Raw genomic sequence first — 16,453 nt, 5'->3', positions numbered from 1 at the left:
TCAAAGCTAAGAGCACAATTTATTTCAAATATCAGACGTAAACTGCTATGGTGCCTGCAAAACGTCTATACTAAATCCACAGCACTTACGAAGGGAATCTGTCTTTACTAGCGATATGACAACATTCAAAATTTGCAGGACAAATGTCGGACAAATCTACGGCGTCCCGAGATCACGTGACCATTGTGGCAACGTATGTTGACAACACAAAATCATCTTCAACTTTTATTCAGTTGCTGTCAGACGGTCCATAAGTAAAAATGATTAATATACCGTAACACAAAATCAGTTCTGCGCTTCTGAATGCTCACTCCAGAGATATTTCTACTCTATGATTAGACCTGGGAATAGGTCCAAAAATGTCTACTGCGGCCATATGTCTCAATTTAACGGGTACAATGGGATGTAACGGAGAAATATGTGAAGTCGTGTTTGATTTAGCTTTCTGGCAGATTTTACATGACGCTAAAACTCGTCGAATACGTTTCTCCATGTTGGCAAAATAACAGTTCTGTCTCAGTATAAGCAAACATTTTCTGGCTCCATAATGTGCGTAACTTAAATGAGTATACCAAATTAATTTGTTAACAAGCTCGTCAGGAATGCATAATAACCAGTTGTTGCTGTCAGGGTGAGAGCGGCGAAACAGAATGATCTTGCGTACAGTATAATGGTTTCTAATGGTAATGTTATTCCTGTCTTGCCAAAGGTGTTTAATTTCTTTCCACACGTTGTCTTTGCTCTGCTCTTGTGCTATGTCTCGTAATGACGACGAAATGAATTTTTCAAATGCAATTCGTTGAATATACATGACGCTAGAATTTGCTTGGCAGAAGTTGGACCCGATGTCTTGCTAATTGTTGCTGAGAGAACGGGATAGTGCGTCTGCTACAATATTTTGTGTACCGGGAATGTGAACAACTGTAAAATTAAATTCCTGTAAATAAAGTTTCCATATGCTTAATCTGTCATTTGTAAATTTAGCGGAACGTAAAAACTGTATAGTTCTATGATCTGTGTAAACGGTAGTTTGCGTTGCTCTGTTTTACTTTATCTGAAATTATTTGCATAACGTCATAGTCGGCTTCGTCTGGTGTATTGTAGTTGCGTACGTACGTATCTGCGAACAATGTGGAATGACAGTCCGTGTGACGCGATATAGAAATGACCTCTGTTCGATTAATTGCCTGTTCTTCTGCAGATAAAGCGTGCTGAAATTCTATTGCCAGTTGTACTTTTTCATCCTTTAACATTAAATAGGAACTTTGAAAGTCAATAATTGCGTCATGTTGTACCAAACAATTCGTACCTAAAATAACGTCTGTTGTCAATAAGGGAACAATCCAAAAATTTTAGTGGGACATATGACCTGCAATACAAAATGATAAGTGTGTCTGTAATTTTTATCTACTCCTTTACCAGATACTGCTCCTTTTACTTTAGTTTTGCCTAACGGTAACGTAGGATAGGTATTTTCTTAGCTACATTCGTTGAATGTTTCTTCATTTATAACTGACATAGGTGATCCAGAATCAATTACTGCTGAAAATGTGGATGATCCAATCTTAACTTCAATGACAGGGTGGGAAATGGTTTTTTTTAATAACTGTTTTTTCATGCAAAAGTGTGTTTCGGATGCCGTCAAAAGTAATAACATTTTCTTGAACAAGATTCTGTGTGTCAAAAGTATTGCTTACGTTGCTGGAAGATGCAACCTGTACCGTATCTAGTCAAATTTTTTCTGACGTGCTGTTATTTGCAGGAGGATGCTGTGGCATTTCGACTATTTGTACTGTTCTGTTATTTCGTCCTGACGTATTAGGTTGAGGATGATACCGACTGTCTGGTTCATTCATGATAATCTGTTGTTGTGATTGATTCTGCTGCTGATAAGACCGATTGTTACGCTGAAAACTGTGCTCATTGCTTTTACGTCTGTCATGATAGCCATTTACTATACGGCGCGTTGCGATAGGAGTTGAAATAATGCGTCTTCTGTACGTAGTGATTTCCTTGTTGCTGTGCGTTACTATTTGGTGGAGCCGACGCTATACGTGTAGTCGGCGAAGCATTAATGCTTGGTTGACCTTGCACATTACATTGTTGGTTAGGTATGCCAACTGGCTGGTTTTGTTGCTGTTGTGGGGAAAAACCTCTATTATTACCAAAATGTGTCTGCGATTGCTGATAATTTTGTACATATTGATGATTAAAATTTTGCCTGTTATTAAAATGATGCTGGTATTTCTTTTCATTTCTGAAATGTCTAATGAAAACTGTCACTTTCGGTAAAACTAGTCATATCAGGTTTTCTTTACTCGTTCCTAATTCTAGATAGATCGATAGTTGAAGAGTTGTTTTGACAAATGATAGTAAAAGAGAAGGCAGAAGTGCAGAAAACTAAAGATGAAATAGCACTACTACGGCTCGGTGCCCTGTGCACGCTACTGCACATATTCACCGAAGTGTAATGAATCCCATGAGGTCACTTACGTGCTGCAAATAAATTTTAGTTTCTGCGTTACAGGCAATGCCGGTGAAAATTCAAAAGCAAATTGTTGTATCCAGTCTAAAGAGTGTATCTGAGTTCTGTCATTCTTAAATACCTTAAATTTTCTCACGCATAGAAAGTGCTTATAATCAAAATTATCGTCTCTACATGTCTGAGGAGGTTCAGGATTGCATGAGAATCTATTTGTCTGTGACTGTTCGGAATCTAAGTCACGTACTCTCTTTAAATTACCTAAGTTATACTGGTTGTGTGAATGTGACAAATGCTCAGAATGTGGCGTATGCTGTGACGTGTTAAGTGCTGAAACATTTTACATTTCTGTCACTTTAAAACGTTCGTCAATTTGGCTGTTCTGATGATCAAATTTCTTATCGACTTTCGCTTCCAGAGTGCGCGAAAGTTCTGCTGACATTAATTTAAACTAAAGATGAAATAGCACTACTAAAACTGTGTTGCGTTTTCTGAACATTGTTTACCAACCGCACAAATTTCATCTCTAAGTGATTCTGTTGTGGCTACATGTGTATTACTTAATTCTTGTGCAACAGATCTAATTTCTTCACTACTGTTCCTAGCACAAGCCTTTATTTCCTCACGTAATTGCCCTTTAGCATCATGACGTTGCACGGCAACGACTGTAATCTGTTCACTAAGTTGTTTGTTCTGTTCATTAAGGTTGTCGTGTTTTTCATTCGACTGTTTGAAACTTTCATTAAGTAGTTTGTTCGAATCCTTAAGTTGTTTATAATTGTTGTCTTGTTTTTCATTAAGTTGTTTGAAATTGTTGTCTTGTTTTTCATTAAGTTGTTGGAAATTGTTGTCTTGTTTTCATTTGACTGTTTGAGATTTTCATTAAGTTGTTTGTTCGATTCATTAAGTTGTTTGAGATGGTTGTCGTATTTTTCATTGAGTTGTTTGCACGATTCATTAAGTTGTGGCAATAATGCCATAACTTGATCCAAGCCAAAATTAGCGACTCTATTCGCTGTACTGTGTGATCGTGTATCTGCATTTGTCACGTTTTGTGTAAGCATTTGGTCATTGTCTGATTCACAAAAAGGTTTGCCAATGGGATGTGCACTGTTGGTCACTACATCGGAATCAAATACATCTGACATATTTTGAGTACATTGTTCACCTTCGTTAGAAACATTTGTCTGTTCACTGTGTAAATTTTGCAAATCAGGTGTGTGAAACTGGGCAGCGTTCATTGTATCGGAACGTGCCGCGTCATCAATTGTCGTTAAATTTAGTGTGGACATAACTGAATTTGTTTGTTCATCATTTGAAATAAAATCATTACTGGTGGTCGGCACGCACTGATTATCTGTAATTAGAGGATTATCATTATGACACTGAGTGTCGCTAGTATTATCGGTCAAATTGTTATAGTCGGCTTTTTCACTCATTGCGCATCACGATGTACTGTTAGCAGTTTTTCGTGGCATTTTCACAATTAAAAAGCAGGCACAAAATCAAAGACAAAGGAAAATGGAACAAATACAATAACAACAGAGAGCAATAAATTGCCGTTGATCTGTGAAAGAAACAGTGACAAATTAGTAAATGCGTTGCGCCAGATGCAAACTACTTTTAACATTTGACAAATAAGAGCAGATATACGAGGGCAGTTCAATAAGTAATGCAACACATTTTTTTCTCGGCCAATTTTGGTTGAAAAAACCGGAAATTTCTTGTGGAATATTTTCAAACATTCCCGCTTCGTCTCGTATAGTTTCATTGACTTCCGACAGGTGGCAGCGCTGTACGGAGCTGTTAAAATGGCGTCTGTAACGGATGTGCGTTGCAAACAACGGGCAGTGATCGAGTTTCTTTTGGCGGAAAACCAGGGCATCTCAGATATTCATAGGCGTTTGCAGAATGCCTACGGTGATCTGGCAGTGGACAAAAGCACGGTGAGTCGTTGGGCAAAGCGTGTGTCATCATCGCCGCAAGGTCAAGCAAGACTGTCTGATCTCCCGCGTGCGGGCCGGCCGTGCACAGCTGTGACTCCTGCAATGGCAGAGCGTGCGAACACACTCGTTCGAGATGATCGATGGATCACCATCAAACAACTCAGTGCTCAACTTGACATCTCATGTTGGTAGTGCTGTCACAATTGTTCACCAGTTGGGATATTCAAAGGTTTGTTCCCGCTGGGTCCCTCGTTGTCTAACCGAACACCATAAAGAGCAAAGGAGCACCATCTGTGCGGAATTGCTTGCTCGTCATGTGGCTGAGGGTGACAATTTCTTGTCAAAGATTGTTACAGGCGATGAAACATGGGTTCATCACTTCGAACCTGAAACAAAACGGCAATCAATGGAGTGGCGCCACACCCACTCCCCTACCAAGAAAAAGTTTAAAGCCATACCCTCAGCCGGTAAAGTCATGGTTACAGTCTTCTGGGACCCTGAAGGGGTTATTCTGTTCGATGTCCTTCCCCATGGTCAAACGATCAACTCTGAAGTGTATTGTGCTACTCTTCAGAAATTGAAGAAACGACTTCAGCGTGTTCGTAGGCACAAAAATCTGAACGAACTTCTCCTTCTTCATGACAACGCAAGACCTCACACAAGTCTTCGCACCCGAGAGGAGCTCACAAAACTTCAGTGGACTGTTCTTCCTCATGCACCCTACAGCCCCGATCTCGCACCGTCGGACTTCCATATGTTTGGCCCAATGAAGGACGCAATCCGTGGGAGGCACTACGCGGATGATGAAGAAGTTATTGATGCAGTACGACGTTGGCTCCGACATCGACCAGTGGAATGGTACCGTGCAGGCATACAGGCCCTCATTTCAAGGTGGCGTAAGGCCGTAGCACTGAATGGAGATTACGTTGAAAAATAGTGTTGTGTAGCTAAAAGATTGGGGAATAACCTGGTGTATTTCAATGCTGAATAAAACAACCCCTGTTTCAGAAAAAAAATGTGTTGCATTACTTATTGAACTGCCCTCGTATAACTGACAACTTCTCAGAAATTCACAAAGAAAATACGATCCTGGCCGGTTGTCAACAAGTGTAACCTCCCGACAGATAAAAAAAGTATATAATAACCACCCAACAGTATAACTCACATTCAGCGTAACCTGCCAACAGATAAATTCCGTAACCTACCAATAATAAAATGTGACTAACGTCCTAACAAAAAATGTGGCTCACTTATAACCTTTGAATAATTGACTGTGAAATTAAACTGGTAAATTTTGGACGTCAGCAGTGCTGCGTCATGGCCCTAAAAGATCATTCTAAATTAGGTCGCTGGATAACGCATATATATCTGATCCTATAAGAAATTTTTCTGGCACAGCCCAGTGCAACGCTGGCCGATAGATTTGTCATGTATCAAAAGAAACAACTGATTTTTCTTTACAATAATTGGGATGACCATGGATTGGAGAAATTAGTAAATTCTTAAAATTGAGATGAATGACTCAAAAGTTAATTTTTATAAGAAAGATTATTAATTAAGAGATTTTTTAAAAACATTTACATGGGACTTGATATAACAATAGTACATATGCGCGAGGCTGCTTTTACCTTATACTACGACACTCAGGCATCGTCATCGCTCCCCACGACCAGCCCAGCCAACTCCATACACCAGACTGCTGGCTACTACTTACTTTTACTGCCACACAATTCCTACTGCATACAACACTGCTCTCTGGTTGAGATTCTCTTATAGCTTACATATCGCAGGCAGTGCGTGAGCAATCCATCGAAACTACATCTGCTCGAGTGCGCTAGCAATAAATTCCTTAGTCATGGACCTCTTACAATGTTAGTGCCAACAGTGAACTACGAAAGAGTTAGTGTTAAGGTATGGGGGTGATTTTCATGGTTTGTATGTTATCTCCTTGTTGTGTGTACGTAAAAGTTAAATTCGGGCAAATATCAACACATTTTACAATATTTTTTACTGGGTGCAGTAGAGGAACAGTTTGGCGACGATGATTATATCAGCATGACTATGCATCCTATCATAAAGCATCTGTGAAGCAATGATTTGTGTTCAATAGCATTATTGAAATGGACAAGTCTGCCGATAGTGCCGACCAGGGCCCAATGGAACACTTTTGGGATCAACTAGTATGTCGATTTCTCTCGAAACCCTAACGTCCAACACATTAACTTCTTTGGTTTCTGCTGCTGAGAAAGAGTGGGGTGCTATTTGTGCAGAGACATTCAGACACCTCGTTGAATGCATTCTAAGCACCATCCAAGCCGTCACAACGGCGAAGGGCGGACGCAGTCCATATTAATGCCCACTGAGAAGTGTCCAGACGGAGTAGATGCAGCGGCCGACCGCGTGCAGTGACGTTACCGCGCCTGTTGCAGGCCCGCACGCGACGCCGGCCTACGTGCAGCGCGACGTGCTCTGGGGCGGCAGCCTCGGCCCCGTTGCAGCGCCGCGCCACGTCGCGACGCCGTCTGCATGCGGCCGCTATCTGTAGCACACATCTGGCGCCAAACCACTGGCCGAGCCGCTGCCGCCGGCGACAGCTGACGCGCAGTCTGCACGCTTCTCCCGGCGAAGGTGCCGGGCTTCATCGGAGGTGCCGCCTCGGCATCCCGACTCTATTGTAAGTACCTCCGCCACTTGCCTTTGTAACGCACGGCTCCGCAGGAGATATATATGTAGTGACAATTATTGAACTACATGAAACAAAATAGTCATAACTTCTGAACGGTTTGCGTTAGGACGTTCAAGCTGCACAGTTGGGCGCGGGGCATGATAGGAATTAGTATGCGCATGGTTTGGTTTCGCGTCGAAGCCCACTTTCATTTGGATGGATTTGTCAATAAGCAAAACTGGCTCGTTTGGGGGACTGAGTACACGCATTTCCCGATCGAGAATTCTCTTCACCCCCAACGGGTGTCTGTGTGGTGTGCAGTGTCCAGTCACAGTATAATCCATACGATATAACTTGATGGCACGGTGACTACCGCTCGGTACGTGAAGCTTTTGGAAGATGATTTCATCCCCATTATCCAAAGTGATCCTGCTTTCGACGAGATGTTCATGCAAGACGGAGCTCGACCCTATCGAAGCAGGAGCGTGTTTGACGTCCTGGAGGAGTACTTGGGGACCGCATTTCGGCTCTGGGGTACCCAGAGGCCACTAGCATGGGCCTCGATTGGCCGCCATATTCTCCGGATCTGAACACATGCGATTCCTTTTTGTGGGGCTATATTCAAGACAAGGTGAACAGCAGTAACCCCAAAACCATTGCTGAGCTGAAAACGGCCATTCAGGAAGTCATCGACAGCGTCGATGGTGCGACATTTCAGCGGGTCATGCAGAATTTCGCTATTTGTCTGCGCCAGATCGTCGCCAATGATGGCAGGCATATCGAACATGTCATAACCCAGGTCCGAATATTCGTAGTGACGCTTACACGTTGGATAAAGTGTGTGCACGCCATTGTGTCACTCCGTTTACCTTATACGTATATATATAATTGTAACCAGTTACAAAGGGACCCGTAATTGAGTTTGTAAAAACGGAACGCTTATAGGATCACTTTGTTGTCCATGTCTATGTTTGTCTGTACGACAGTTAAGAACCATTTTTCTCAGCAACTGATAGACATACCACAAGTTGAAATTCATGTCACGTATCAAAGTCTACGGTCACTTAGCGATGTAAAAAAATTGAAGTTTGGCAATGCAATTAATACATACGACCATTTATATCACATATTTTGATATTCGCAAACTCACTCATAAAAACCTATAGAGCACTTCCTGTTGATCTATTATCATGAAATTTCCCAAGAAGCAAGGTTTCACACTATAAGCGAAGTAAAAATTCCGAAAACTGTTAATCTGTAATTATATCACAAGGAAAAACAATTTTTGTGGTCATTTGTTATCAGACTGTCTGTCTGTCCATCGTCTGTTAAGACCCCTTTTTCTCACGAACAGGTAGACGCATCAAGCTGAAATTTACGTCACATACTAGTATCGATGGACCATTAGCGGTATAATAAACGTTAGCTTCTAAGTCAACACGGCCATTTATGTCGCGTAATTTGGTACTCGCAAACTCACTCATTAAAACATGAAGTGTACTTTCCCTTGCCGTAGGATCATGAAATTTTGTAAGAAGTAACGTTTCATAGTACAAATAAAGGGAAAAATTGGAAAATTGTTAGTCTGTACTTATATCACACAAAAAATATTTTTTGTGTCATTTGTTGTCCGGCTTCAAACTTGAAATTGAAATATTCTAGAAAGTCTTGGAATCCCTAGAACCGATGTCTTGCTTGTATCATTGTCGATTATAGGCAAAAATCGTCGAGATACCTGATTTCCAGAATGGATTAACTGTCTACGTACATAATTAAGTTTGTACGGAACCCTCAGCGGGGGCGTCCTCCTCGTATCTGGTCAATTTCATTTTCCATCTTTGTACCGACCAACTACAATAGCACAACAACTTGAATTCCTCTTCTTTCTTTGTCGTTTCCTATTTTTGCAGTACCGTTTCATCTTGTCCCCATTTTGTTTTTTTCGCTTCTTCTGTCCGTTTTGTTCCCTATTTTTTTGCCTTCTCTCCCTTGAAAGCTTTCTGACTTTCGTTTTTAGTTGCTGAAAACATTTCTTTCAGCTATTTCCGATGCTTTGTTGTTTCTTTATAGTTCTTTTCTTATTTGTTTAATCCGTACTGTCATCGACTTCTTTTTCTACAAATACAGGAATATTAGTTTCGTCTCCCTCTGCTCATTCAGTACATGTGTCCAAAGGAGATGGATCTTCGTTTTGCAATTGCTTCTGATAATTTTTTTTTATATTTTCGTAGACGTACTCGTTATTTCTCATTTTCCGGACACAGATACTTTGTATTGCACACATCATTTTTCTAATACGAGGCATCCGTGTTGCAAGCATCTCTATTGCGTACAGCTCATAGTTCATTGTGTAGCATTACATACATACAAACACTGTGTACTTTGATGTTTTAGTCACTTTTACTACTAATATTACTACTATTAAATAGGAAAATTTTCCTAATAATCTGCAAAATATTATTTATTTGATCACGAACCGGCTTTCAGTTTTTCAGTTCATTGTTAGGAGATAAATGAATTTCGCTAACACAGATAAAATGACGTGCAACTCTCAGGAATATTGCGTATACCGAAGATACAAAAAATGATTACGTATAGGGTGTTTATAAAGGAAAGAATTACATTTTTATGTCGCGCAAAATACACTTACGGAAAAAAATCGCAACACCAAAAAGTAATCAATGTAGAGTAAAGAAATTTCGGGAATATATTTGTCTAGGTAACTTATTTAAGTGACTTACTTGCTAGGTCACGGGTTAAAAGTGAGTGATAATCCATTGTCAATGTGAATACTGGTACATTAATAAGCGGTGTAACAGCCAGAATTTTGAATGCAGTAATGCAAACGTGCTTGCATTGTGTTGCACAGAAGTCTGATCTCAGTTTGTGGGATAGAGTTCCATGTCTGTTGCATTTCGTCGGTCATTACATTACATTAATGGTGTTTGTGGATGATGTCGTCCGATGATGTCCCATGTGTGGTCGATTGCAGGCCAAGGCAATATGTCGACTTCCTGTACAGCGTGTTGGGTTACAACGGCGGTATGTGTGTGCGATCGTTATCCTGTTGAAAAACACCCCCTTTAATGCCGCTCATGAATGGCAGTACAACAGGATGAATCACGACATTGACGTACTAATTTGCAGACAGGGTGCGTGGGTTAACAACGAGAGTGCTCCTGCTATCATATGAAACTGCACGCCAGACCATAATTCCAGGTGTAGGTCCAGTGTACGAGGTGCGGCTAGAAAAAAACCGGACTGATGCTGGAAAAAACATTTATTTACAATTATTTACAATTTCATGTTATCTCCTTCAATGTACTCTCCTCCTCGGTCTCTACACCGCTCCATACGAATTTTCCACTGTTCATAGCAATGCTGCAGATCATTTTCGGTAAGTCCATACATTACTTCCGTCACTTTTTCTTTTACTGCTTCAACAGTCTCAAATCTAGTTCCTTTCAAAGCTGACTTGACTTTAGGGAAAAGAAAAAAGTCACAGGGGGCCAAATCAGGTGAGTAGGGTGGATGATCTAAGATGGGAATGTTGTGTTTTGCCAAAAACGTCTTCACTGACAACGCACTGTGAGCTGGGGCATTGTCTTGGTGAAGGATCCATGACTTTTTTCTCCACAAATCGTTCCGTTTTCTCCGTACTCGCTTACGTAGGGTAGCCAGGACGCTAATGTAGTAATGCTGATTCACTGTTTGACCCTCTGGTACCCAATCAATGTGCACAATCCCTTTGATGTCAAAAAAAAAAAAACAATCATCATTGCCTTGAATTTCGATTTTGACATTCGTGCTTTTTTTTGTCGTGGAGAACCAGGAGTTTTCCAATGCATCGATTGGCGTTTAGTTTCGGGATCGTAAGTAAAAAACCACGATTCATCGCAAGTAATAACATTTTGTAAGAAGGTGGGATCACTTTCAATGTTTTCCAGGATGTCAGAACAAATCATTCTTCGGCGTTCCTTCTGTTCAATTGTGAGACACTTTGGAACCATTTTTGAACACACTTTGTTCATGTTGAAACTTTCATGAAGAATCTGCCTAACACTTTCCTTGTCAACTCCTGTTAACTCAGACACTGCTCTGATTGTTAAACGGCGATCTTGTCGAACAAGTTTACCGATTTTTTCAATGTTTGCATCAGTTTTTGCTGACAATGGTCTGCCAGTGCGAGTGTCATCACTGGTGTCTTTGCGGCCATCTTTAAATCGTTTAAACCACTCAAACACTTGTGTTCGCGATAAACAATCATCGCCGTACACTTGTTGTAACATTACAAAGGTTTCACTTGCAGATTTTCCTAGTTTGAAACAAAAACGCTGTTCTTTCTGTACACTCAACATTTTCCGACGCACAGATAAAACGTCAACTACTTAAAACAGACGCCACGGGCAGACTGAGTGCAGGAGGCAGATGAAACTCGAGCAGTAGGCTGAGCGAGAGTCACGTGACAGGCCACGCGACTTTCAGCCTTATTGCATTCGTTTTATTGTTTCACCAGTACTAGTCCGGTTTTTTTCTAGCCACACCTCGTATCTATAGCACGCAGACAGGCTGGTTGCAGGCCCTCAGCTGGTCTCCTTCTAACCAACACATGGCCATCACTGGGACCGAGGCAGAACCAACTTTCATCAGAAAACACAACAGACATCCACCCAGCTCTCCAATGAGCTCTCACTTGATGCGACCGAAATTGCAAAAGGCGGTGATTTGGAGTCAATGGAAAGCACGCTGAGGGCATCTGGCTCGAAGCTGTCCGTGAAGTAACCGCTTTGTTACACACTTCGTTGTGTCACTGTGGTGCTAAATGCTATTGAAATTGCTGCTCCAGATGCAGTACAATGCACCAGAGCCATACGCCGAACATCTCGGTAGTGCCACGTGGCAGTCCACAGCCTGGTCTTCTTGGCGGCCGTATATTCCGTTGATCGTCCGGCTGCTTAGGTGGGTGGTAACGGGCTCGCTGCCCATGCAAGCGGGCCCGGGTTCGATTCCCGGCCGGGTTGGAGATTTTCTTCTCTCGGGGACTGGGTGTTGTGCTGTCCTCATAATCATTTCATCCTCATCACGGGCGCGCAAGTCGCCCAATGTCGCGTCGATTGAAATAAGACTTGCACTTGGCGGCCGAACTTCCCAGAATGGGGAGGGGCCTCCCGGCCAACGATGCCATACGCTCATTTCCATTTTCCATTCCCTTGATCGCCGCTGCCAGCAGTCATGTACAGTGGCTGGAATATCGCAGGGGGAACATTCAGTTTCTCGTAGTTCTATTACATTACCTCGTTCAAACTCAGTGAGGCCTTGATAATGGCGTCTTTTTCACCTTAGAAGGCATACTTGAGCAACTTCAGCTCACGACGTCCAGTCTCAATGGCAACTAACGCTCACGACCGTTACAGCACGCAAACCTGATTTGCATCCTTGTAACGACGCTACTAGAGCCACCATTATGCGACATGAGTGAAATATGAATAGACATCATCTTTCAGATGTAGAAACACGCCTGCCATCATCGTGTTGCGATTTCTTCTTTCCGTCAGTGTAGTCAATTAATTTAATTAAAAATGAAAAATCTAAATTTTTGTGGGGACATCTTACATATATGAACATTTGAAAACTAAAGTAAATCTCAATTGTAATCTGGTATCTGTGTAACTGAAACTTAATTTAACAGAGAGGAAATAGAATATTGAGTTTGGTCATTTAAAACTAAGCTGAGATTCTGTGGCATATCTAAGTTTACTATATCTACATTCTGCAAATCACTGCGAAATGCATAGCGGACGGTACCTCCCACTGTACTAGTTATTAGAACTTTTCACCGTGCCAATCAACTATGGGAGGCAGGAAGAATGATTTCTTAAATGTCGCCCTGCGTACAGTAATTAATCTAATCTTGCAGTTGTTTCAAAGAAAATGCCAATTTTGTATGATGCACACCGAAATTTTTATTTTTATTTAAGCACCCAGACGCGTTTAGCGTTTTTTACAAGGCATCTTCAGTGGGTGTCCTGAAATATTACATGATTTGTCCATTTTTACACGTAGGTTATGGTTTCACATCTAGGTTATAGATTTAAACACATCTCCTCAACGTTTCTCTATGAAATGGAAAGGTACTTACAGGTAACTTTTAATTCATTGCATCTATGTAAACTGCTTTTTCTCATCTGGCAACCAGGTGGAATCTTACAGTTCACTTTCATTTCACTGTTTCCGTTACACATCACTGTAACTGCCATCTTTTTAATACAGAGTTTCATTTGTTTATCTAAGTGTTACCAACATTCTAAGTTTTCTGCATTCAACTGTTTTGTTAATGTGTGTGTGCGTGTATGTATGTGTGTGTGTGTGTGTGTGTGTGTTTATTAGAGAGGGAGAGAGATTCTTTTTTTTAATAAAATAAAAATTATTTATTTTATTTTTATTACTATTTTTATTCATTTATAGTAATACAAATAAAATAAATAATTTTTATTTTACTAAGAAAAAGAAATCTCTCTTCCTCTTTAACACACACACACACACACACACATATATATATATATATATATATATATATATATATATATATATATATATATATATATATTCCAGTCCACTTTCTCAAAAGCTTTCTTTAAGTCTACAAGCGGTATACATGCAGGTTTGCGTTTCCTTAATCTACCTCCGAACATAAATCGTAGGGTCAGTATTGCCTCGCGTTCTCCTATATTTCTCCGAGATCCAAACTGAACTTCCTCTAGTTGGTTTCTACCAGTTTTTCCATTCTTCTTTAAAGAATTTGCGTTTGTATTCTGCAAACGTGATATATTAAACTGATTTTAAAATTAGAATTATTACTTTCTTCTTGGCATATGAGCACATTTCGCCTGTTTCATACATCTTACACGACATCTGGAAGAGTTTTGTCATGGAAGGCTCTCCCAAAGCTATCAGTAGTTCTGACTGAATGTCGTCTACTCGCGGAGTCTTGTTTCGACTTATGACCTTCAATGCTCTGTCTATTCTTCTCATAGTAACGTATCTCCCACTTCATGTTCATCTTTGTCCTCTTCCATTTCTAAAATACTGACTTGATGTTGATCTCCTTTGTATACCCCCTACATATATTCTTTCCACTTTTCAGCTCTCTTAGGGCTCTCTTTACATCTGAGTTCTTGATATTCATACAGCTGTTTCTCTTTACTGCAAAGACCTCTTTAATTTTCCTGCAGTCAGTATCTACCATTTTGCTAGTGAAATATGCTTGCAGATACTTAAATTTGTCCTCTAGCCATCCCTGACTAACCATTTTGCACTTCCTGTCAATCTCACGTTTTAGGTGTTTGTATTCCCTGTCGCTTGCTTAATTTGCTGCATTTTTATATTTTCTCCTTTCAATATCACCTGTGTTATTCAATGACTTCTACTAGGCCTTGTCTGTGCCATTTGATTCTCTGCTGCCATCACTATTTCGTGTCTTAATGCAACCCATTTGTCTGCTACTGTATTCCTTTGCCCTGTTCTAGCCAACCGTTGCCCTAATACTCCCTATGAAACTCCAGACAAGCCTTTGTTCTTTCAACTTATCCAGATCCCATCTCTTTAATTTCCTACCTTTTTCCAATTTCTTCAATTTTAATCTACAGTTCATAACCAATAAATTGTGGTCAGAGTTCACATCTACCCCTAGAAATTACTTAAAATTTAAAATCTGGCTCCTAAACCTCCGTCTAACCATTATATAATCTATATGAAATCTTCTGGTGTTTCCAGGTCTCTTCGACGTACATAAGCTTTTTTTATGATTTAGCGATTATTAAATTATGCTCTATGCAAAATCCTACCGTGGCGGCTTCCTCTTTCATTCCATTCCTCCAGTTCGCATTCGCCTACTATTTTTCCTTGTCTTCCTTTTCTTGCTATCGAATTCCAGTCCATCTCGATTAAATTTTTGTGTCCTTTAACTATCTGAATAATTTATTTCATCTGATCAAACATTTCTTCAATCTTATCTTCGGCGAAGCTAGTTGGCGTGTAAACTTGTACTACTGCGGTGGGCGTGGGCTTCGTGTCTGTCTCGGCTCTGATAATCCCGGCTGGTCCCGATGGAGGTTCGAGTCCTCCCTCGGGCATGGGTGTGTGTGTTTGTCATTAGGATAATTTAGGTTAAGTAGTGTGCAATCTTAGGGACTGATGCTCTTAGCAGTTAAGTCCCATAAGATTTCACACACATTTGAACATTTTTTTCTGATAATCCATTCACTATGCTGTTCATAGTAGCGTACCCGCAATAATATTTTCTTATTCATTATTAAACCTATTCCTGCATTACCCCTATTTGATTTTGTATTTGTAGCCCTGTATTCACTTGTGCAACCGGTCCTAGAATATTGCTCAAGTGTGTGGGACCTATACCATATATGACTGAACGGATACTGAACGTGTATAGAGAAGGGCAGCACGAATGGTCACAGGTCTGTTTAATCTGTATAAGTGTGTCACAGAGATAGTGAAGGAACTGAACTAGAAGATTCTTGAAGATGGACGTAAACTATCCTTAAAAAGTCTGTTAATGAAGTTTCGAGAACTGGCTTTAAATGATGACTCTAGGAATTCACTGCAACCCACTATGCGCTGCTTACATAATGATCACGAGGTTAAGATTAGAGTAATTACTGCACCCACAGAGGCCTAATAACTGGTACAATGGAATGTACCCTCTGCTGGGCACTTCACGATGATTTGCAGAGTATGGCTATAGATGTAGACATAGCAGGTGTGAGACTATGGTGAGAAAACTTTAAAAGCATGGAATTAATTGAATCTAGATATTGGTTAAGTAACCTACATATCTTCAATTACAAATATGAAGAGAATGACAGATTCAAAATTAAGAAATTAGGTTTGGAAGGTAACTCCATACTATTTCTTACAATCACTTTGAAAGTGTTTTTCAATTGATGTACTGGGGGGAAGAGGATTGGCAACGGCAACGCAGTGGATACACCGGTTCCCGTTAGGTCACCGAAGTTAAGTGCTGTCGGACGTGGTCGGCACTTGGATGGGTGACATTCCGGGCCGCCATGCGCTGTTGCCATTTTTCAGAGTGCACTCAGCCTCGTGATGCCAATTGAGGAGCTACTCGACCGAATAGTAGCGGCTTCGGTCAAGAATACCATCATAACGACCGGGAGAGCGGTGTACCGACCACACGTCTACCTATCCGCATCCTCCACTGAGGATGACACGGCGGTCGGATGGTCCCGATGGGCCACTTGTGGTCTGTAGACGGAGTGGTGGTGGGTGTTCACTTGTCAGATGTCCTGTTCCTCTTGCCACCAAACTTCACTAATTCCCACT

General features: G+C 40.9%; 1 protein-coding gene across 2 annotated transcripts in view; it reads left to right on the top strand.

The window, feature by feature from the left end:
- Positions 1-16,453, top strand: part of LOC126251608 (fibronectin type 3 and ankyrin repeat domains protein 1) — a 189,153-nt gene that overhangs the window by 46,325 nt on the left and 126,375 nt on the right. For both annotated transcript variants that reach the window (XM_049952144.1, XM_049952145.1), the window contains exon 2: positions 6,858-7,102. The gene's annotated coding sequence lies outside the window, so the exon portion shown is untranslated. The remainder of the gene's footprint in view (positions 1-6,857; positions 7,103-16,453) is intronic.

This window comes from Schistocerca nitens, chromosome 4, assembly GCF_023898315.1.
Source record: "Schistocerca nitens isolate TAMUIC-IGC-003100 chromosome 4, iqSchNite1.1, whole genome shotgun sequence".
In the NCBI taxonomy this organism is placed as follows: domain Eukaryota; kingdom Metazoa; phylum Arthropoda; class Insecta; order Orthoptera; family Acrididae; genus Schistocerca; species Schistocerca nitens.
This window is presented reverse-complemented; position numbering and strand designations above follow the sequence as displayed.